The sequence below is a fragment of the Ascaphus truei genome, chromosome 4 (genome assembly GCF_040206685.1).
Source record: "Ascaphus truei isolate aAscTru1 chromosome 4, aAscTru1.hap1, whole genome shotgun sequence".
In the NCBI taxonomy this organism is placed as follows: domain Eukaryota; kingdom Metazoa; phylum Chordata; class Amphibia; order Anura; family Ascaphidae; genus Ascaphus; species Ascaphus truei.
In genome coordinates this window covers 190,894,308-190,919,417 of record NC_134486.1, presented here as the reverse complement: position 1 = coordinate 190,919,417, position 25,110 = coordinate 190,894,308, and positions in this window count along the sequence as shown.

Here is a 25,110-nt window from a genome sequence, read left to right as displayed (position 1 = left end):
ATTCCAGCCGTTTGAATTCACCCGCGATTCCTCTCCCAGCGCGCCACAGCCTACCTCCTTTGGATACGATCAGCCGTTCAGAGGGACGTGACGTCACACGCCATTGCCGGCAGCAGGACTGGGGATAGAGGAGGACGGGGAGAAGCGACAGCGGGCGCACACAGCGCTAAAGATACCCTTATGTGCATTATATACATGTACAGAGTGTGAGTACATGTCTTTTAACTTGCTATTTATAAAATCCTGTTCTACAACCTACACCATCGGTCTATTTCTCTGCTCTTTGTCCACATATACCTTATGGGAATTTGAATCTTACCAACTCTGAGCTTATCCATATGTGTCAAGACCAAGTGGGGATATAAGTACACCTTAAAGAAACCTCATCATTTCTCCACTACCTGACAGAGTCAGACAAATGCGAATTTTCTTCTATGTTGCTGTAAGTAGGTTTTCCCCAAGAGCCAAGATTCTTGAACAAGCCAAAAAATAATCACAATACTGCACAATTATTGCTTTATATGTTTTTTATTTACATGTTGTATTCCTGACGGGGTCGCTCACTTTCCAGAGAGAATTTGATTCATACAGGGATTCCAGACCCTATGTACCCAGTGCCAAAATTCAATCACCAGCTCAACATTCCCCGTCTTCTTTTTTGGATTCGGTCAAAAAAAGGCATCTAGATCCACAAAAAAGGGGGGAATGTGTGGAGACCTCCCAAAAATTCCGAGTAGGGGAGAAAAAGAAAAGAACCCTACCAGAAGAGGAATTAGAGGAGGGGCCAGAATTAAAGAAAAGAGGCTACGAGAAAGATGTGTGACATCTCCTTCTCGTGGAATTTTTAATTTATCCTCAGTTATTTTAACCACTGATAAAAAAAAGGTTCTAGACAGGGGTTTGACCTTTTCACGTTCATGCTTGCCGAACTCATTCCAATTATACACTGACCTCCAAAAATTTATGCGAAACCTCACATTAAAAAGGCATTTTATTAAATTAGATATGGAAGGTAATGAAGTTCAAAATAAAACAGGAGTGTCTATAGTCCCACCTGAGGTTGTTATAGGTTTGAACATAGAACCCACTCAAAGATTGAGGCACACTCACTTTAAGGGGAAATCTAAATTTTACCCCTCCCACTCTAAAGGTCATCATGTTGAGACCTTTTTCAACATGGTTAACAATGACTTCACTTTATTAAGTAACAACATGAAGTCTAGTGACATAAAGCATAATCTCACTAAAAATGAAACGCTAGCACTAAAATTCTTAAAGGAGAATGATAACCTGATTATTAGACAGGCTGATAAAGGAGGTGGTGTCGTTCTACAGAACCGAAAGGACTATGAAGGAGAGGCATTGCGACTTCTGAACGACACCACTTCATACTCTAGGCTTAAAAAAGATCCAACCTTGGACTTTTTAAATTTACTTAAAACCTTGTTAGATCAAGCCCTAAACTCGGGTGTCATTACCAAGATTGAATATGAATTTTTGTTTACTAGTTCCCCCAAGATTTTTTATCACCTCCCAAAAACCCACAAATCGATCACAAATCCCCCTGGCAGACCGATAATTTCGGGAATAAATAGTTTAACAGCCAATTTGTCACAGTACGTTGACCACTTTTTGCAGCCTTATGTGGAAAAACTCCCTTCCCATCTAAGGGATTCCACATCAATGCTCAATTTACTACAAGATATAGAGTGGAAGGATTCTTATAGGTGGTTAACATGTGACGTGCAGGCCCTTTATACCAATATACCACACCAACAGGGCCTAGCATCTGTTGATTTTTTTCTATTTGGCGATGTTGAATTACATGTTTTGAATAAAAATTTCATCTTGGAATCCATCCATTTTATTTTGAAGCATAATTATTTTATGTTTCTGGAGGAATTCTTCCTGCAGGTTTGCGGAACTACAATGGGCACTAGATTTGCCCCCATTTTCGCAAACCTGTACATGGGAGAATGGGAGCAAAAGTGCATTTTTAACAATAATCCCTTCAGAGAAAATATTATTATTTGGCGTCGCTTTATAGATGACATTATATGTCTGTGGGACGGGGACCAATATTCTGTAAGTCTCTTTCTAAACTACATTAATAATAATAATAGAAACTTGACCTTCACCCATGTGGAAAGTGTCAAGGAGATTAACTTTTTGGATTTGAACTTGACAGTGTCCGATGAGGGGAATCTTATAAGTAAAACCCATTTCAAGGATGTTGATTCTAATAACCTCCTGATGGCCTCAAGTAACCATAAAAAATCTTGGATTCAGAATATACCTGGGGGCCAATTTTACAGGTTGAGGAAAAACTGTAGTTTGAATTCAGACTTTGAAAAACAGGCCGGTGATTTAACCTCAAGATTTCTGGAGAGAGGTTATCCTTTAAAAAAACTTAGTGATGATCTGGATAGGGTAAGAAAAATGGATAGAAAACAAATGCTAGTTCCAAAAACTAAACAACAAAAGAAACATGTTGAAAGTGAGGAAAAATGTAATGTAGCCTTTATTACAAATTTTAATTCAATGACTTCACTTATAGAGAAGATTGTAAAGAAGCACTGGTCAATCCTGTCAAATGACCCAATTTTGGGGACCCACATTTCTAAGTTCCCAAGGTTCATATATAGAAGAGCAAAAAATCTAAAAAATGCTCTATCTCCTAGTGACATTAACATCAAAACTGCCCCTTTGGGAGACAAAAGATGGTTAAATATTAAAAAAACCCTGTGGAAACGTCAAATGTGTAAAATGTTCGGTGTGTAAACATTTACACTCTGACAGAAAAAATTTTGTTTGTCCAAAAACTGAGGAAATTTTTGAAATATCAGATTTTATTAACTGTAACTCGGACCACATTGTATATTTAATTGAATGCCCTTGTGGCTTGTTCTATGTAGGGCGCACTAAGCGCCAATTAAAAACACGCATACAAGAACATATACGAAATATAAGAAATGGTCTTTTAACACATAGCCTCTCTAAGCACTATGCCCTATATCACAATAAAGATCCCATGTCCCTGCGCTTCAAAGGTATCAAACATGTCCCTAAGAGTAGAAGGGGCGGGGATAGGGTAAAGGATTTATCCTTCTAGGAGACCTTCTGGATATATAAATTGGGCACATTATATCCGGGAGGCCTCAATGAGGATATAGATATATGGTCCCTGTACTGACCCCCACCCATTGGTGACGCAGCTGGGTTTACATATCAAATATGGAATATTCCTACAGTATATTTTGAGTGGTTTTCAAATTAATTTTATAATATAATCTTTTAATTTTTCTAGATATGTATTTTATGTTTTTAATATATTCATGAAGCTCGTGCTTCTTTGTCAAATAAATAATGATAGTGGTGCTTATGTGTAAACCACTAATAATATCCCAATGTAGTTGTTCATATAAGTGTGTACTAATTCTTTTTTCTTTATTTTAGAGTCATCATATATAATTTTGTGTGTCAATTCTTTTATAAATAAAGTTTATTTTAGTTTGTTATGTTAGGATGCCTTCTCAGTTGTCATGGAGCTTTTGACTCCTCCCCGCTGCCGTGTGATTGGTCCACTCCCTTAATTGAGGGGCCAGTCGATGACACGCGAGGGGTATTTAAATGCCAATAGATTGATTAATCTTTATTCCCTGATGAAGAGACCCACGTGGTCTCGAAACGCGTTGGATTAAAGAACTTTACATCACAGCACTCCCAGAAAACCGGTCCGGTGATCTGTAGACTTGCGACGAACTCTCGCGGTTGTATGACGTCACAGACCCGGAAGTGTTCGACCAGGACGCCAAACAGCGTGCGCTCCGTTGCTCCGTTGCAAATCAGACCTGTGCAGTGACGGGCATTTGGCACCTAAACGGAGATCAATCTGGACTGCTGTTCACCTAAACGTGAGACTATACTAGCCTTACCTCAAGGCGAGGGGCTGAATTACCAGTGACTGGATTGGAGATTATCTAGGCCCTACACCGAGGCTGTTGGAGTGAGAAGGAGAGAGCCACGAGACCATCACGGGCGTCCGTTGGTGTTTGGGTAACAATAACCCTGAAATGCTTGTTTATTTTATTTAAATGTACGCACAATTCTTACCTTCTTATTTTGGTTACTAAAGATATCATTTAATGCACTATGAGCGTTGTGCGCTGTGTTTTTTGTATTTTTGTGTGCTTTTAGGGGGGACCAGAGCCATCCCTGGTGTCACAGCTGCAGACGCTCCATAAACATTTATTCACAATTAAGGTCATTTATTCAATTACATCCCACTCATCACGTCACTTATATATATTGTAGTTGCGCACCTTTACTTTGTTCACCTTTTTCACAGCAAGCGTCTCGTCTGATAATCACTCCACACGTGTGGAATCCAGGGCTCTCCGTCTCAGGGTGGCATGTGGGTCAGTCCCAAGGTAAAAGTCCCTGAGCACAGAGCTCAAATAGGCATATAATAGCCTCCGTCAGTGTCCACACGGCTTGAACGCCAGTCGCATACCGCTACTCCTTGTGGGGCGCCCGGCGATGACGTCACAAATCGACCATCCACTTCCGGGAGGCGCCTGCTGGAATGCAAAGCGTGCGGGCCGTGCTGGATACACGCAGCAACACAGGGTGCAGTGCACGTAGTGTACAAATGTGGAAACAGCAGCACTGACTTTCAAATAAAAACGGGGGAACATACACAGAGTGTGTTCTAGATGCACAGGGGTACAGAAATACGAGCAAAGACACCCTCCAACGCGTTTCGTAACACCAGGTTACTTCTTCATGGAATGTATGCAGATGTGGGGGGTGTACACATATATATATACCCAGCATCCCCCAATCAAACGTGCGGTGTCTAATTGCTGTATCATCAATTAAAGGTGCAGCGTATTGCTCATTAAAACCTGCATAAAACAGTGTCTTATAAAAAAACAGAACTAATTTATAACAAAATGCATTCAAGTACAAAAAATACAATATCACACTACATATCAAGAATTAGGACATATGATTGGTTAAAACTCGACGCATGAGATTGGAATTTCTGAAAAAGAGAAGCCAGAATTAGAGGCAAACAAATACATATACAGGGATGAGTGTATAGCATGACATATAAAGGAGGCTAGAGTCTAATACAGAGACCAAATGTCTATGTCCTCATTTAACCCCTTAGGGCTCACTGAGTTCATTTGGTAAATCCAAAATGTCTCTTGATAGGAGAGACTTTTAATCCTATCACCTCCCCTTCTTGCTCTAGGGACCACTTTGATACCTTTAAATTGTAAGTTAGAAGGGTCTTTATTATGGTAAAGTGCAAAGTGACGGGAGAGACTATGTTTCTCATAACCTATTTTGATATTTCTAATGTGCTCCTGTATCTGAGTTTTTAGGCATCTTTTTGTGCGGCCTATGTATTGCAGGCTGCACTCACAGTTGATCATATAGACCACATATGTAGAATTACAATTTATAAAAGAATCGATCTCGAAACTCTCACCAGTGGTGAATGATTTGAAGGTTTTTCTCTCTGGGTGAATATGTTTACATATAGAACACTTTCCACATTGATAATTCCCTGTTGGTTTATCACTAAGCCAAGTTTTGGATAAAGGCTTCGCGTGGGTAAAATCCACGTCAATGGGGGCTAGTGTATTTTTAAGATTGTTTGCCCTTCTAAATATAAACTTAGGAACATCTGCAATATGATCACTTAGTACTGGATCAGTGCATAAAATTGCCCAATGTCGTTGTATAATCCTTTCAATTTTTTTATTCATTGAATTATAGGTGGTGATACTGCACCGACACACTTTATTCGAGCAAATACCCAGTATGTACCTGGCAGATACCTGGAATGCGCCGCTCCTCACCTCTGACAAGCCCCGTTGCATTTGCCTTCCCAGCCTGGGTTCATGCCTGGCTGACGGGCGGCTGATCTGTTAAATGATAATGATTAGGATTTAATAGGCTGCAATGCTTCGCGTGTCTACCAGATGGCATAAATTCATGAATTGTAATGCAGTATATATATATATATACTGTGCAGTATTGCAGCCAGCGGGAATAAAATGCTTCAATCTCTGCCTGGAAAATACCTCAATGCACTCGGGCAGAAAACAGTCACAAACCTCAATACACCCGGGTATACCCGAATTCGTGGGACTAGCCGAGCTCGAATAAAGTGTGTCGCCAGTGTAAAAGGCACTTCTATCAAATTACTCTGGTCATCAGTTTTTTCTTTGATTTTTGGGACTAACATTGACTGCCTATCCATACGTCGAACTACATCAAGATCTCTAGTCAAACTCGCACTAGAGTAACCTCTTTCTAGGAACTTATCAAAAAGCAATTTGGATTGTGTCTCAAAATCTTGATCTCCACTACAGTTTCGTTTAATACGAATAAATTGGCCTTTGGGAATATTAGTAATCCACGATTTTTTGTGGTTACTGCTTGCCATTAATAAATTGTTGGCATCGATTTCTTTAAAAAAAGACCTTGGTGGAAACATTCCCATTGTCCAATGCTGTTAATTGTAAGTCTAAAAAGTTAATACTGAGTGGGTTGGACACAAGCGTAAACACCAGATTCCTATCATTGGCATTCAAATAGGAGAGGAAAGAGCAGATGAATAAATCCTCCCCCTCCCATACACATAGGATATCGTCGATATAGCGATGCCAGATGATTATCTGTTTACTAAAAGGGTTATTACTCCAAATGCTCTGTTCCTCCCACTGACCCATATACAGGTTTGCGAAACTGGGTGCAAATCTCGTGCCCGTTGCAGTTCCGCAAACCTGTATGAAGAACTCGGTTAAAAACAAAAAATAATTATGGGTCAGTATAAACTCAATAGATTTCAAAATGAATTCTGTATTGAGATGATGTAAAGTAGTATCTGACTCCAGATAGAATTGAACTGCCTGTAGGCCTTTGTCGTGTGGAATGTGGGTGTACAGCGCCTGCACATCACACGTGATCCATTTATATGTGCTCTTCCATTCAAAGTCCTGAAAGGCTAGGAGGACAGAAGATGTGTCTTTTAGGTAGGATGGCAGTTGATTAACGTAAGTCTGCAAAAAGAAGTACACATACTGCGAAAGATTCGCAGTAAGGGAATCTATTCCCGAAATAATGGGATGACCAGGTGGGTTGGAAATAGACTTGTGGACTTTGGGCAAATGATAAAAAATTGGTATTTTAGGAGAGTCATTAAACAAAAAATCAAACTCAGCTTTCGTAATAACGGTGTTAGAAAAGGCTTCATCCAATAGTTCCTTTAAGAGGATAATGTAATCACCAGTAGGGTCTTTGCTAAGTACCCTATAGAAGGATGAGTCATGAAGGAGGCGGTAGGCCTCTTGTTCGTAATCCTTACAGTTTTGGAGGACCACCCCGCCCCCTTTATCCGCCTGTCTAATTATCAGGTCTTTATTATTTTTTAAACAGTTCAGAGCTAAGTTTTCTTGAATATTCAAATTATGTCTATGGTCTCCTGGTTTAAAAGTTTTCACCAGTCTGGAGAAATAATTAAGCACCATATTGAATAATGTATCAATATGGTGCCCTTTAGTTTGTGCAGGGTAAAATTTAGACCTTGTTTTAAAGGTGGTGTGTCTACAAACCAAACCCTCATTGTTTGAATCAGTTGTTTCAGGTATATATTCACTTTCATTCATCACTTGTGGAGTTTCGTTCTCGTTTTTGATAAAATGCCGTTTAAGGGTCATGTTCCTCACAAATTTATGCAGGTCTGTGTATAGCTGAAAGCCGTTCGGACCACTAGACCTTGAGAAATTTAGACCCTTATTGAGTACGGTTTTCTGATCTTTGGTCAGAATCACTGTGGACAAGTTAAAAATGCCTTTATCTAGGGAGATCCCAGGTCTACACTTGAGTCCCTTCTCTTTGACCCTGGATCCTGCTCTCGTTCCTCGTCTGGTAGCGATCTTTTTACTTTTGATCTCCCCGCAGGGCTGCTTAGCTGTTCCTGCCTCTTCTCCTTATTTTTCTCTTTCACCGGGGAGAATCTGCTTCTTAGTCATTCTAAAAAACGGGAGCCTGACGGGGACTCAATAACTGGTTTATTGCTAGATGTTTCTTTAGACTTATACTCATCTTTTCTTGGTTCTAATCTATTTTTGGAGATGGAGGTGTGGGATTTCGTTCCCTATATTTTTCAGAGTTATTCTGTCTAGCATTGGTACTATGGTTATTAAATTTATGATCATCTCTTCTATCCCTAGATCTATTTTGGTAGTGATCTTGTCTCCTATAATTTGACCAACCTCGGTGTCTGGGGGGGCCTCTCCTACCGGAGCCTCTATTACCAGATGTACAGTAGCGACATACTTTATTAAAGTAAATGCCGGCGGCATGCCGGGATCTACCCCAGCTGCCGCCAGTCAAAAACGCGCGCCGCCGCGTTTCCCCCACACACCCCCCCTCCACATCGCGCGCCAATTACCCCCCCAAAGACACCCCGAACCCGGCTTCTACTCTCCCCCTCTGCTTCCCCGCACCCCCGCTTACCTAGATTTGAACTCCAGGGGTGTCGGGGAAGCCTGGGGAAGCCGGGGAAGACGGGGAAGCCGGGCGCGCTTGTGACTGTGACGTCACAGTGCGCCGCCACGTGCCGCGGCTACCCTCTTCCCAGCCTCATACAGCCAGCGGCATTTGCTCGAATAAGAGCTGCCGCTGCTGTATGTTGGTCCTTCCTGGCACCGTGATTGGGAATATATACTTTGTCTATCACTCTACCTCTTTCTCCCTTTTTGGCCCAGTCTCTTTTTCTCCCATTGTCATAATCAGCTTTTTCTCTCAGAAATTTCTCATGTTTGTTTTTAACTATCTCTTCTCCTGTACTCTCTAATTTGGCAAGAAATTCAACTTCAATCTTGGAGCAATCTTTATCAATTACTATAGGCTCCATGATTTTAATCTCTTTCAGTATTTCTTTCTCAATAAGTGTAATGGATTTAGTGCGTTCCAAAATAATTAGACGCATCAGATCTATGGAACACCCATCCAAAATTCTGTTCCATTCTTTCATAAAGTGCTCGTTTTCTTTCCCAAATGTGGGTGGTTTCTGGACACGTAACCCCCTTCGGATTCTTTTACAGTCAATATATTTTTGTAAGGTAGTTTTTTCAAGCCAAAGCTTGTTGTCCTTTAACAAAAGATTTTCTAGGATTTTAAAATGTCCTTCTATTGACAAATCAACCTCCTCCCCTTCTGGATTTTGAATTTTGATTTTGAATTTTGGATGAGTGTTCCATAGTGTCAGGGTCGCCTAGACCTCCTGCCTAGCCATAGCTTCCTTGTCCACTGGGTGTGCTGCTGCCTTCTGTTGGCTCTGGGTTCCTCTGTCTGTCTTCTTGTTGCTCCTGTCTCTGTCCTTATAGCTTGCTTCCTGTCTGTTGTTTTTGCCTTTGCTTCAAGTCAGACTCCCATGCACATGCCTGTCTTTGATCCTGATCTGTTTATGTACCTGTACCTGTATTATAGTCTGTTCACAGTAAAGGTCCTTGTTTGTAATCTGGCTTGTCCCTGTTTGTTCCTGCTCCCCGGTCTCAGTCCCTGCTCCCTGTTCTCAGTCCCTGTTCCGCCCCGCCTGTCCTGTTCCAGTCTCCTCGTTGCCGACCTTGCTTGTTACCTGACTTCGCTACCTGCCGCCTGCCTCAGACCCCTGCGTGTTACCTGACTTCGCTACCTGCCGCCTGCCTCAGACCCCTGCTTGTTACCTGCCTTCGCTACCTGCCGCCTGCCTCGGACCCCTGCTTGTGACCCCTAATACGCTCGTGCTGTTCCGGCACCGAGATCCTACCCGCCACAGGAGTCTCCCATGACAGAAAGCAAAGGACACTTCTGGATCTCGCTGGAACAGATTCTTCTTCTGCCTGCACCCTTTCCTGCCTGCTGCAGCAGACCACATCCGCATGGTTGACGATAAGTACTTTCGTTTCTTTTTTGGAAATCCAAGTTGGGATTTTGAAAGGTTTTTTTTTGCTGCTGTTAAGTGTTCTGCAAGAATTATTGCGTTCATTACAAAAACATTTTTTCTGAGACTAGAACTGTTGCTGCAGAGACTATTGCAGTGCCTGGGTTAACCCTTGCAGTACCTGTTGCCACCTATTTAGACTCTGACTTTTCATTTCCTGGATAAGGCTTGTTTCAGCATCACTGGTTTGACAACTGCTGTTCACAGGGTTCCCATTTCAAAAGACAAGAGTGCTTCTATTATTTTGTTACTGCATACTGTGATATTTTCTTGCATCTTTAGTTTTTCATATGATTGGTTCTAAGGTTTCAGGTTTACCTGCAAGTTCCCCTAAAGTTTGTTTCTCTGCAACATATGATATCCCTACGCCTGATATCAAAGTTTTCAGATTTGACTGCAGGGTTCTCTGTCTGATATTCCTATGTCCGATGTCAAAAGTTTCAGATCTAACTACAAGTTTTCTCTGTATTAGTTTCCTGCTGTCTATGATATTTCTATGCCTGATATCTAAAGTTTCAGATTCAACTGCAGGTTTTCTTTGTCTATATGATATCCCTACGCCTGATGCCTAAAGATTTAGATGTAACTGCAGGTTCTCTCTGTCTGTATGATATCCCTACGCCTGATGCCTAAAGATTCAGATGTAACTGCAGGTTCTCTCTGTCTATATGATATCCCTACATCTGATGCCTAAAGATTCAAATATAACTACAGGTTTCTCTGTCTATGTTTTTTCCTTGCATTTATAAATCTCTGTGACTGATGCTAAAGTCTCAAAGGGTCAGTTCTCCTATCTTGTGTTACCCTGTGTCTAATATTCCTGTTGTTCATTCTAATGCTTCTGTTTTAAAAACACATTTCCTCTTTACTGGTTTCTTGGGAAGTGTGGTTTAATTATGGCTCCCACTCAAACAGTCTTGAGCAGTAAATATGAACACAGTACCACTGATTCTTCAGAACTTCTCAAAGCAAGGAAGAAGAAGAAAAAGAAGGGAGGCATTACTGTGGAAGTTGCAGAAGGAATTAAGAATGAAAATTTAACCTCAGAGTCTGCATTTGATGAAAAAAATATGTTGCAGCTTAAGGCAACTCACAGACGTATCCCAAGAATAGTGGAAGAGAAGAAAGATGCTTCTACTCAGACGCTTCAAGCTGCACAGAAAGCGATTGATTGTCTTTATGGACGTTTAGATAAGGAGCAAGAAGCCAACGCTGCACTACAGAGCTGTCTTTCCTCAGCAATTGCTAAGTGTGTTCTGCAGGAAAAAGAAAAGCACCAGTTGGAGAGTGAAATGGATGTCATGTCAGGTGAGCTGGAGAAGGCATATGCTGAGGTTGCTGAGAATCGGCGCCACGCTTCTAAAAGTAACGAATTCCTGGAAATCTCTATTAAGGAAATTGACAGGCTTAATACAGAGCTTAAAGTCTCCCATGAGGATATTTGCTACTTCAAAAAAGAGATGGAAGTCGATCGGGAGGAGAGATGCTACTTGACAACAGAGATACGTTCTATGAGAGAAATCTTCGAAGGGTTAAATATCAGTTTTGAAACTGTAACCCAAGAGTGCAAGAATCTCTATGTCCAAGTCAGTGAAAGAGATAAGAAACTCCATGAATTAGGAGAGGAGAAGAAACAGTTGGCCCAGGAAAAGTTAGACGTGCAGACAGCACTGCAGAATGCAGAGAGAGTGCTGCAAGAAGAACGTGTCTCCCTGGAGCGGCGCACACAAGCAGAAAATATGCTGCAGAGTCAGCTGCGAGAACTGCGTACACATCTGCAGGACACCAAGGAGAAATGGGTGAATGCTGAAGAAAAGCAGCGAGTTCTGCAGGAAGAAAGTTTCCACACTGCCTACAAAATAAGAATGCAGCAAGATTATTTGAGTACCCAGTGTGTCCCCAAAGAGCAGCATGAGGAGCTGAAGGCCACACTGAGCATAACCAGAGCCTCGCTGGAGGAAGAGCTAAAGCTAGCAGCTGAACACACATCTCAGCAGCTCACAGCGCTGCAGGCGCAGATCGCTGAGCTCAAGACACAGCTTGCCAAAAAAGAGGAGAGAGAGAAGGTGTCCGTCTTTCAAGTGGCTGGCCTGACACAGCGCTATGAGGTCAAAATGGCCGATGCCTGCAAATTATTGGACCACACAGCCCGTGATAAGGTCCATCTGCAGCTGGAGCTGGACAATGCCCGGGATGGGTAACGGCAGCTGCAGATCAGAAATGAAGAAGATGAAACATATTTAAGCTTTACTCTGAGTCAGCTGGGAGATATGGAGTCACGACTCAACTCCAAAGAAGCCAAACTGACAACTGCATTGAGTGGGAAAAGAAGTTCAGAAGGACAGCTTCAAGAGCTGAAAAATCAAATAGATGGTCTTAATGAGAATTTAGGTGAAACCACGAAACGGCAGTCACAAAAAGAGACCACGGAAAGTGAATATGTCCCCTCTGCCGCATGTGAAGAGCCTGATGTATCTGTTCCCGATGCCCCTGCTATGATGTTAGACGGATCCCTGGTGAAGTTCCTTGCTATGCCTAATATTCTTGATGCTGATGCCAACGCTCTTGTGATGAGGATAAATGCACCTCTCACAGATTCACCATCAGCACTTGACGTACACATTAAGTTGGCCTTCCATCAAGATTTCCCTGAAGAGCCTGGAGGGTTGTCCGGAGTTGTTGCTGATCCCTATGTTCCTGCAAAACATGGAGTGTTGTCCGAAGGCCATCGTGAGTCGGCCTTCCATCAGGGAAACCTTGCTAAACCTGGAGGGTTGTCAGGAAGATCTACTGGCTCCTCTGCTCCTGCTGTGAAGACAAGCGCACGTTCTTCCGCTTATCTACGAAAATCTGATGCGTCCTCTGCTGAGCCTGTGACCTACTCTGTAAAGTCAAGCTTACTGCTCACAGATTCTCTGGCGTTTGGGTTGATGCATCCTGACATTCAACTGTTCCGAGAGAGAATTGAATTCCTCTGTCGGCTTTCTGATGGACTTTTTCAGTCTGTACCTGTGGAGTACTCTCTGCCCGCTGACAAACCACCAGAGGTGGGTCACCTTGAGTCCACTTTTCATCAAGGCCTCCAGGAAGAGCCTGGAGGATCGTCCGGAGAACGCTCTTGAGAGGGGGGAGTAATGTCAGGGTCGCCTAGACCTCCTGCCTAGCCATAGCTTCCTTGTCCACTGGGTGTGCTGCTGCCTTCTGTTGGCTCTGGGTTCCTCTGTCTGTCTGTCTTCTTGTTGCTCCTGTCTCTGTCCTTATAGCTTGCTTCCTGTCTGTTGTTTTTGCCTTTGCTTCAAGTCAGACTCCCATGCACATGCCTGTCTTTGATCCTGATCTGTTTATGTACCTGTACCTGTATTATAGTCTGTTCACAGTAAAGGTCCTTGCTAGTAATCTGGCTTGTCCCTGTTTGTTCCTGCTCCCCGGTCTCAGTCCCTGCTCCCTGTTCTCAGTCCCTGTCCCGCCCCGCCTGTCCTGTTCCAGTCTCCTCGTTGCCGACCTCTGCTTGTTACCTGACTTCGCTACCTGCCGCCTGCCTCGGACCCCTGCGTGTTACCTGACTTCGCTACCTGCCGCCTGCCTCAGACCCCTGCTTGTTACCTGACTTCGGTACCTGCTGCCTGCCTCGGACCCCTGCTTGTGACCCCTACTACGCTCGTGCTGTTCCAGCCACCGAGATCCTACCCGCCACAGGAGTCTCCCGTGACACATAGATTTGATGCGTCTAATTATTTTTGAACGCACTAAATCCATTACACTTATTGAGAAAGAAATACTGAAAGAGATTAAAATCATGGAGCCTATAGTAATTGATAAGGATTGCTCCAAGATTGAAGTTGAACTTCTTGCCAAATTAGAGAGTACAGGAGAAGAGATAGTTAAAAACAAACATGAGAAATTTCTGAGAGAAAAAGCTGATTATGACAATGGGAGAAAAAGAGACTGGGCCAAAAAGGGAGAAAGAGGTAGAGTGATAGACAAAGTATATATTCCCAATCACGGTGCCAGGAAGGACCAACATACATCTGGTAATAGAGGCTCCGGTAGGAGAGGCCCCCCCAGACACTGTGGTTGGTCAAATTATACGAGACAAGATCACTACCAAAATAGATCTAGGGATAGAAGAGATGATCATAAATTTAATAACCATAGTACCAATGCTAGACAGAATAACTCTGAGAAATATAGGTAACGAAATCCCACACCTCCATCTCCCAAAAATAGATTAGAACCAAGAAAAGATGAGTATAAGTCTAAAGAAACATCTAGCAATAAACCAGTTATTGAGTCCCCGTCAGGCTCCCGTTTTTTAGAATGACTAAGAAGCAGATTCTCCCCGGTGAAAGAGAAAAATAAGGAGAAGAGGCAGGAACAGCTAAGCAGCCCTGCGGGGAGATCAAAAGTAAAAAGATCGCTACCAGACGAGGAACGAGAGCAGGATCCAGGGTCAAAGAGAAGGGACTCAAGTGTAGACCTGGGATCTCCCTAGATAAAGGCATTTTTAACTTGTCCACAGTGATTTTGACCAAAGATCAGAAAACCGTACTCAATAAGGGTCTAAATTTCTCAAGGTCTAGTGGTCCGAACGGCTTTCAGCTATACACAGACCTGCATAAATTTGTGAGGAACATGACCCTTAAACGGCATTTTATTAAAAACGAGAACGAAACTACACAAGTGATGAATGAAAGTGAATATATACCTGAAACAACTGATTCAAACAATGAGGGTTTGGTTTGTAGACACACCACCTTTAAAACAAGGTCTAAATTTTACCCTGCACAATCTAAAGGGCACCATATTGATAAACTTTTCAATATGGTGCTTAATGATTTCTCCAGACTGGTGAAAACGTTTAAACCAGGAGACCTTAGACATAATTTGAATATTCAAGAAAACTTAGCTCTGAAGTGTTTAAAAAATAATAAAGACCTGATAATTAGACAGGCGGATAAAGGGGGCGGGGTGGTCCTCCAAAACCGTAAGGATTACGAACAGGAGGCCCACCGCCTCCTTCATGACTCATCCTTCTATAGGGTACTTAGCAAAGACCCTACTGGTGATTACATTATCCTCTTAAAGGAACTATTGGATGAAGCCTTTTCTAACACCGTTATTACGAAAGCTGAGTTTGATTTTTTGTTTAATAACTCTCCTAAATACCAATTTTTTATCATTTGCCCAAAGTCCACAAGTCTATTTCCAACCCACCTGGCCGTCCCATTATTTCAGGAATAGATTCCCTTACTGCGAATCTTTCGCAGTATGTGGACTTCTTTTTGCAGACTTACGTTAATCAACTGCCATCCTACCTAAAAGACACATCTTCTGTCCTCCTAGCCTTTCAGGACTTTTAATGGAAGAGCACATATAAATGGATCACGTGTGATATGCAGGCGCTGTACACCCACATTCCACACGACAAAGGCCTACAGGCAGTTCAATTCTATCTGGAGTCAGATACTACTCTACATCATCTCAATACAGAATTCATTTTGAAATCTATTGAGTTTATACTGACCCATAATTATTTTTTGTTTTTAACCGAGTTCTTCATACAGGTTTGCGGAACTGCAATGGGCACGAGATTTGCACCCAGTTTCGCAAACCTGTATATGGGTCAGTGGGAGGAACAGAGCATTTGGAGTAATAACCCTTTTAGTAAACAGATAATCATCTGGCGTCGCTATATCGACGATATCCTATGTGTATGGGAGGGGGAGGATTTATCCATCTGCTCTTTCCTCTCCTATTTGAATGCCAACGATAGGAATCTGGTGTTTACGCTTGTGTCCAACCCACTCAGTATTAACTTTTTAGACTTACAATTAACAGCATTGGACAATGGGAATGTTTCCACCAAGGTCTTTTTTAAAGAAATCGATGCCAACAATTTATTAATGGCAAGCAGTAACCACAAAAAATCGTGGATTACTAATATTCCCAAAGGCCAATTTATTCGTATTAAACGAAACTGTAGTGGAGATCAAGATTTTGAGACACAATCCAAATTCCTTTTTGATAAGTTCCTAGAAAGAGGTTACTCTAGTGCGAGTTTGACTAGAGATCTTGATGTAGCTCGACGTATGGATAGGCAGTCAATGTTAGTCCCAAAAATCAAAGAAAAAACTGATGACCAGAGTAATTTGATAGAAGTGCCTTTTATCACCTCCTATAATTCAATGAATAAAAAAATTGAAAGGATTATACAACGACATTGGGCAATTTTATGCACTGATCCAGTACTAAGTGATCATATTGCAGATGTTCCTAAGTTTATATATAGAAGGGCAAAAAATCTTAAAAATACACTAGCCCCCAGTGACGTGGGTTTTACCCACGCGAAGCCTTTATCCAAAACTTGGCTTGGTGATAAACCAACAGGGAATTATCAATGTGGAAAGTGTTCTATATGTAAACATATTCACCCAGAGAGAAAAACCTTCAAATCATTCACCACTGGTGAGAGTTTCGAGATCGATTCTTTTATAAATTGTAATTCTACATATGTGGTCTATATGATCAACTGTGAGTGCGGCCTGCAATACATAGGCCGCACAAAAAGATGCCTAAAAACTCGGATAAAGGAGCACATTAGAAATATCAAAATAGGTTATGAGAAACATAGTCTCTCCCGTCATTTTGCACTTTACCATAATAAAGACCCTTCTAACTTACAATTTAAAGGTATCAAAGTGGTCCCTAGAGCAAGAAGGGGAGGTGATAGGATTAAAAGTCTCTCCTATCAAGAGACATTTTGGATTTACCAAATGAACTCATTGAGCCCTAAGGGGTTAAATGAGGACATAGACATTTGGTCTCTGTATTAGACTCTAGCCTCCTTTATATGTCATGCTATACACTCATCCCTGTATATGTATTTGTTTGCCTCTAATTCTGGCTTCTCTTTTTCAGAAATTCCAATCTCATGCGTCGAGTTTTAACCAATCATATGTCCTAATTCTTGATATGTAGTGTGATATTATATTTTTTGTACTTGAATGCATTTTGTTATAAATTAGTTCTGTTTTTTTATAAGACACTGTTTTATGCAGGTTTTAATGAGCAATACGCTGCACCTTTAATTGATGATACAGCAATGCACGTTTGATTGGGGGATGCTGGGTATATATATGTGTACACCCCCCCCCCATCTGCATACATTCCATGAAGAAGTAACCTGGTGTTACGAAACGCATTGGAGGGTGTCTTTGCTCGTATTTCTGTACCCCTGTGCGTCTAGAACACACTCTGTGTATGTTCCCCCGTTTTTATTTGAAAGTCAGTGCTGCTGTTTCCACATTTGTACACTACGTGCACTGCACCCTGTGTTTTTGCGTGTATCCAGCACAGCCAGCACGCTGTGCGTTCCAGCAGGAGCCTCCCGGAAGTGGATGGTCGATTTGTGACATCATCGCTGGGCGCCCCACGAAGAGTAGCGGTATGTGACTGGCGTTTAAGCCATTTGGACACTGATGGAGGCTATTACATGCCTATTTGAGCTCTGTGCTCCGGGACTTTTACCTTGGGACTGACCCACATGCCACCCTGGGACAGAGAGCCTTGGATTCCACACGTGTGGAGTGATTATCAGACGAGACGCTTGCTGACCCACCACTTACTGAGATCAAGTGAAGAGTGTCGCCTCCAGTCGTCTCCTGGTGTGGTAAACCCATTAACCAACTGCCTATTTATTTTACTTTGATGTACGCAGAACTATTTACTTTAAAACATAAAGTCACTTTTTAAACTATACAGCATGAGCGCGCCTCAGCACCAGAGGCAGGAGTATGGACACGGCCTTAGTTGTCTTTAACTGCCACGTATGTCACCATTTCTGAGCACTACTGTCAATAGGCAATTTACCTCACCCACACAAATGAAGACACTTTTAATTATATGTTCCCAGGAACTGCTTCCCCTTATTTTATTTGCTGCTCAGACCCACTACATTTCATATATTGTAACATTTTGACATATACAGTACTTATACATATACAGTGTATACTTGACGTATACAGTAAAATGATTGACTGCTTCGCTATAACAATGATTTCTGTACACTTTATAGTTCATATTCCTCATATATATATATATATATATATATATATATATATATATATATATATATATATATATATATATATATATATATATATACTGTATATACATATATATATATATATATATATATATATATATATATATATATATATAAAGAGAAAAAAGCGCACTCCCCTAGTGCATTATCTTATGATGCAGATGAAATCAAATTTATTTAAATAAATGTAAGGTAGATAATACACACTTACAAGACATAAAGAGTAAAACTCATGTAAAGGTATCTTTAAACACAGACTACTGGTACAGGAGTTCTCTAAAAAAAAACATGGCAGCATGGCTTAGGTTTGTAAAGTTGCATCTGAACAAACCCCAAGAATTCTGGAACAATATCCTTTGGACAGACGAAACGCGTAGAACTGTGACGTCATCGCGCACGCACGTAGTGTGCGTGGTGTTCCGCTGCTAACTAAGGGACTCCTGTATACTGAGATTGCCTCTGGCACCTCGTGTTGATCAGCTGCAAGAGGTGAGACAGTTACCATCTCTCACTGTGCCTGCTCTTACTATGACTCTGTCTGTGGTCGTTTCTGCTGTGTGTGAGCATTCCAGCAGCAGGTCTAAAGGCAACTGGCTTTCAGTGGGTATACATAAAGGTCTCCCCCATCCATCTCAGCTGATCTCTACCAGGAGTCTGTGTGTAAAGATACCTTTACGTGATTTTACTCTTTTTGTCTTGCAAGTGTGTATTAGCTGCCTTACATTTATTTAAATACATTTTATTTCATCTGCATCATAAGATAATAAACTAGGGGAGTGCGCTTTTTTCTCTTTTTTTCTATACAGTACTGCAACCCTGCCTTCCACCATTTTCACCCAGCATACCGTGTATATTACACTGTTGCTTTCAGTAACCTTTTGACACCTCTAGCCATAAAACACATCCACACCGGGGGAAGGAACAGCACAGATAACATTCCAAGAGACACTGTTTTTAAGTATACCTTTTGCTTCATTCATTGTAACATCACCGGAAGAAGAGATCAGTGTATCTCGAAAAAGCTCGCACAAATAATAGCATTTCGTTAGCCACAGAACGGTATCATCTATTTATTTTTTGATATATATATATATATATATATATATATATATATATATGTATATATATATAAAATGTGTGTGTGGCAGGGTCCCTTCCCCGGTTCCCTATTTCCTTGCGTACCTCCGCTGCAGCAAGGGGATGTGCCGAGTGTTGTGGCCGGCGAGCGCGTTGCCGGAGACATCGGCGGCTCCCGTTGCAGGGCGCTGCCATCTTGGGACTCATCTTGTATCACAAAGCACTCCCTAAGCGTTTCGTCTTATAAAGACTTCTTCAGGGGTTAAAAGCATAGGTATGAATCATATATTTTTTAGTCAAATTGACCAATAGAACAACAGAAAAGCTAATCAATAAAATACATATCAGATGAGTAAGTGAAAACTAAATTAACCCTTATAAATGCTGAATTAAATATACAAAGCATGTCAAAAAAGAACATAACACTATAATACATAACCATACAAAAATAAATACATGGATATATAAATATATAAATATACAATCATATATTTAAACCTCAAGGATAACCAAAGAAAAAATATATATAATAAAGAAATAAAATACATATATAATAAATACTGATTCTTTGCTAGATAACAAACAGATTCCTAAATGTAAATATTAAACATAAATAAATATAAACAGAGATGTGTCCGAAAAAGAGATTCAGAGGGAGCAACTAAGGAGGAATAATGCTCTATGAATAAATGGTGAAAAAAGTATAAAGATGAAAGGTAGGAAAGGAGGGGGGGGGGAAGGGCGGAAGAAGGAAAAAAGGGGGGGGGAAGGAAAAGGAGAGGGAAAAAAATGATGGGGCCAAAATAGTATTGGTAATTGATCATGGTACAAATAATACTAGAAATATGATAATTAACTAAAAAAGGAGGGAGAAGATGCACAAAGGTGTCAAGATCGATGGTGGCCACACAAGCGAAGCAGATAACACCTAAATAATAATTGTATTTTATAATAAGTAAGTGGAAGTGTATATTTATATTAAGAACATATCAATCAAAGATAATGAAAAATTATTAGATTCGTTCAAACAAGTATGGCGGGCCTGAGCCCCCACGAAGGGAACGAAGTACATCGCTCAAACCAGACCTCCGCGAGGACACACAACACCGACAAACATGCCTAAAACAAACCATTAGACTACTGTACTAATATCAATTTTGTCATTGAGACCATCCGGATATAATGTACCGAGTACATATATCCAGTATGTCTCTCTGACACACAATTTTTTGAACCTATCACCCTCCGATAGGGAAGGTGAGATGAACTCGATTCCAATGATGGACAAGGAGCATGGATCTTTATCATGTATAGAATCATAATGACGAGATAAGCTATGTGACTGAAGACCATGTTTTATATTTCTACGGTGTTTGAGAAATCTCGTGCTTAGAGATCTCGAAGTGCGGCCTACGTATTGTAGACCGCACTGACATGTGATGAGATAAACGACATATACACTCAAACAATTAATGTAGTCTTTAATCTCATATAATGAACCGTTAGAAAAAGATTTAAATGATGTGGTCTTATTAATATGCCCACAAGTGATACATCTATTTCTGCCGCAAGAGAAATTTCCTCTTGCTGTAGTATCCCTAGATGTACAGTACCTGAATGTAAATCACTAGCAGATTTTAATCTACTTGGGGCGATAATGGTCTTCAAACACCTGGCTTTTTTTTAAAACAATAGGAGCTCGTGTAGGTACTTTGGAGTCTATAATTGGATCATTTTGGATGATGCTCCAATGTCTATTAATGATATGCTTAAACTGATGAGCTAGTTTATTGTATTGAGTAACAAACTTAGGAAATTAATGTGATGTATTCTCTCTAGATTTGTCCATCAGTGAATCGTGTCCAACCTGATTGGATCTGGCCTTGGACTTCTCAAGCAGAATATTCCTATCAATAGAATCCGCATCATCAAAAGCCTTCTGTACCACCGTTCTGTCATATCCTTTATGGAGAAACTTATTGGTTAGAGCCTCTCCTTGGATATGAAAATCTGAGCAATTCCGACAAATCCTAAAGAATTGCTCCAAGAACTCAGATTTTTTATAGGCTCCAAAGTACCATGCCATCGATCTTGACACCTTTGTGTACACTGGCGACACACTTTATTCGAGCTTGGCTAGTCCCACGAATTCGGGTATACCCGGGTGTATTGAGGTTTGTGACTGTTTTCTGCCCGAGTGCATTGAGTTATTTTCCAAGCAGGGATTGAAGCATTTTATTCCCGCTGGCTGCAATACTGCACAGTATATATATATAAACTGCATTACAATTCATGAATTTATGCCATCTGGTAGACACGCGAAGCATTGCAGCCTATTAAATCCTAATCATTATCATTTAACAGATCAGCCGCCCATCAGCCAGGCATGAACCCAGGCTGGGAAGGCAAATGCAACGGGGCTTGTCAGAGGTTAGGAGCGGCACATTCCAGGTATCTGCCAGGTACATACTGGGTATTTGCTCGAATAAAGTGTGTCGGTGCAGTATCTTCTCCCTCCTTTTTTAGTTAATTATCATACTTCTAGTATTATTTGGACCATGATCAATTACCAATACTATTTTGGCCCCATCATTTTTTTCCTCTCCTTTTCCTCCCCGCCCCTTTTTCCTTCTTCCCCCCTTTCCCCCCCTTTACCCCCCTCCCCTTCCTCCCTTTCATCTTTATACTTTTTTCACCATTTATTCATAGAGCATTATTCCTCCTTAATTGCTCCCTCTGAATCTCTTTTTCGGACACATCTCTGTTTATATTTATTTATGTTTAATATTTACATTTAGGAATCTGTTTGTTATCTAGCAAAGAATCAGTATTTATTATATATGTATTTTATTTCTTTATTATATATATTTTTTCTTTGGTTATCCTTGAGGTTTAAATATATGATTGTATATTTATATATTTTTACATCCATGTATTTATTTTTGTATGGTTATGTATTATAGTGTTATGTTCTTTTTTGACATGCTTTGTATATTTAACTCAGCATTTATAAGGGTTAATTTAGTTTTCACTTACTCATCTGATATGTATTTTATTGATTAGCTTTTCTGTTGTTCTATTTGTCAATTTGACTATAAATATATGATTCATACCTATGCTTTTAACCTCTGAAGAAGTCTTTATAAGACGAAACGTGTAGGGAGTGCTTTGTGATACAATATTATCCAGTTTTATTCATTGTATGCCACTTCACCTTCGGGACTATACAATTATTTGGTATTCATTACCAAACGCCGCCATACACAGTGTTTATCTTGCGGAGACCGTCGCAGTCTATTTGGAGGAGCCCAGTGACGTCACCAAATCTCGCGAGATCGCTACCAGAGGTGTACTACAGTGACGAAGGGCTTGGATTAGAAATACACCTCCTGCCTGCTCTTGGTACACGGAGTGAAATTGCAGTGCTGCTGGTTTTTCTCCACACTAGACGGTTGTATTGGAGCTGCTGATATCCTGTTTCCTGGCTGGCGATTGAGTATAACTCATGAATGCTTTATTACCCGTTATGTTTGTGAGTGTGCATTTTTACGTATCCTACTCCATATACATTTTGTAAACTTTATTACGCAATGAGTGCGCCTGTTTTTTGTTTGTTTTTTCTGTAGATATCTTGGAGGGAGTGGTACAGTGGCGGCCGCCTTTATCCTCGTGCGGCCGTATCGGCGCAACTCTGAAAACCGCGGGCAGATGCAGTATTTGATGCGGTATGTTCCGGTATTTTAACCCGCGGCTGCCTTTATCCTAGTGCATTGTATTAGCGCTGTCTCGGCATGAATGCGGCATGAACGCGGTGAAGTGCGTGGCATTTGGAAAAAATACCCAAACAAAATCGGAGATGTTGGAGAATAAAAGGGGCCGTGACAGTATCCCCCTGCATTCAGGCTGCAAAGACTCATTTGGACAGCTGTGTTGTATTTTTATATATCTGGACAATATTCACATATATTTTTTATATATTCTTTATTTTTATGTTTTAGCATAGATTATCATTTACATTTAGCATATTTGTGTTATAATAGATTTAGATGGCGCCATATCTTTTTCTTTTCCTTCTTTCTATATACAGGTGTATATATATATATATATATATATATATATATATATATATATATATATATAAAAGCAACATTACCATTCTCTCGTCCGGTAAAGAAAGACTGCACTCGGTTCAGTAATCATGAAAAACTGTATTGGGCATCTGAATAGAAAAGATAAGTCACCCAATCCGACGTTTCGGTCCTGAGAAAGGTCCTATTCCAGGACCAAAACATCGGATTGGGTGACTTATATTTTCTAATCAGATGCCCAATACAGTTTTTCATGATTACTGAACCGAGTGCAGTCTTTCTTTACCGGACGAGAGAATGGTAATATTGTTTTTCTATTATTTGAGACTAGTACCTGTCTATATGAACCAGTACATTGAGTGCAAGCTGTGATGTTTGTTTTTATATATATATATGTAACGGTGTTTCTGACCCGGTCTGACCCACCCAATCTCACATTGGCCCCTGTGGTCTAACCGGACCCCATTACAGTGTAGATATGCCTGATGGTGCACCTGTTGGCTACAGGACTCCTGAGTCTCCCGCATGATGGTGTGTGGGGAGGACCCGTCAGACAGGCAGCTGAGGTAGTGTGCTGAGTCTCACCTATTTCCAGTGCAGCGCCTCCACCTCACCAGGGCCCCTGCATCCGCATGGGGATGATCCTGACGAGGAACTCCTCGGTGGTGCAACCTCCTGTGTAATCATTGGACTCTCACACACAGGGGTTTCTCTGATCAGCTCCATCTTTATTGTCACGGTGGGCATAGCTACCCTCCACAATGGGGTGTATTCAGCCGATCATCTCGCCCGTGCTCCCCTTTGATAGGTATGTCACCTAGATGAGGGATTCACTATTCCCGCAGGAATCACTGCCCTGTGCCAGGTCCCTGGACACAGTCTCCCATGGAGTTACTAGAACATAACTAACACTCTGCAGAACTTGAAATCCTTCCTGAACCTTGCAAGAACTTTCCAGCAACTGTACTCGCCTTGAACTCTGACAGAACTAACTCTTGACACAGTGCTGTGCCTTATGTAACTTCTGAGGCTGACACACCTCTGACATCACTAACCATGGAGTCAGAGCATGTGACCAGTCCCATCCATACACAGGGCACCCCACCAGGGTGTGAGGGAAAACCTCCATGATTACTGCTGGCATGCCCACACTTACCAGGCCTTGCTGCCAGCAGGAGAGATGACTGTAGGCATTTTACATGATCGCTACATTCTCCCCCTGGTGAATCCCATCGTCCTCGCTGGGACCTAAATTTGTATACCTTTTTCCAGGAAGCACTGTAACGGAAAACATAATTAACATCACACAAATTTCCTCATAATGCAGTACACATGAATACAGTCATCCACCAAGCCCGCCCCGACCAGCAGCCACAGACCCGCGTGATGCACAGTACCACCTAAAAATAGTGATAGGGGTCCGGTTTCTTTACTTCTCTACCCCCCATATCCAGAACTGTTACTGAGAAATGCCTGGGTAATCCCCTCTCTGGTGTATATGTTACTCTATGTTTATAGATATTTCTCACAATGGCCCATATGCGGATTAAATGTTCTATCCGTTCCTCAGCCTTCTTTCCTATCACGGAACTCCCTCTCCCCACTAGGTGCATTTCTATGGCCTCCCTAAGCCACCTATCCCGGTTGTCCTCTATCTCATCCATGAGAGGCTCAGGCACATACGGGTACTCCAACCCGTGGGAAGATTTATACCGAGCCATTATGTTTCTCTCGGCCCTACTAATTCTAGTCAGGTCAGCCTTACCTCCCCTCCCAGGCAGCACCCATGATAGGGGTTCGTCAGGGTCCACGGGGTCTGACAAAATACTGGGACC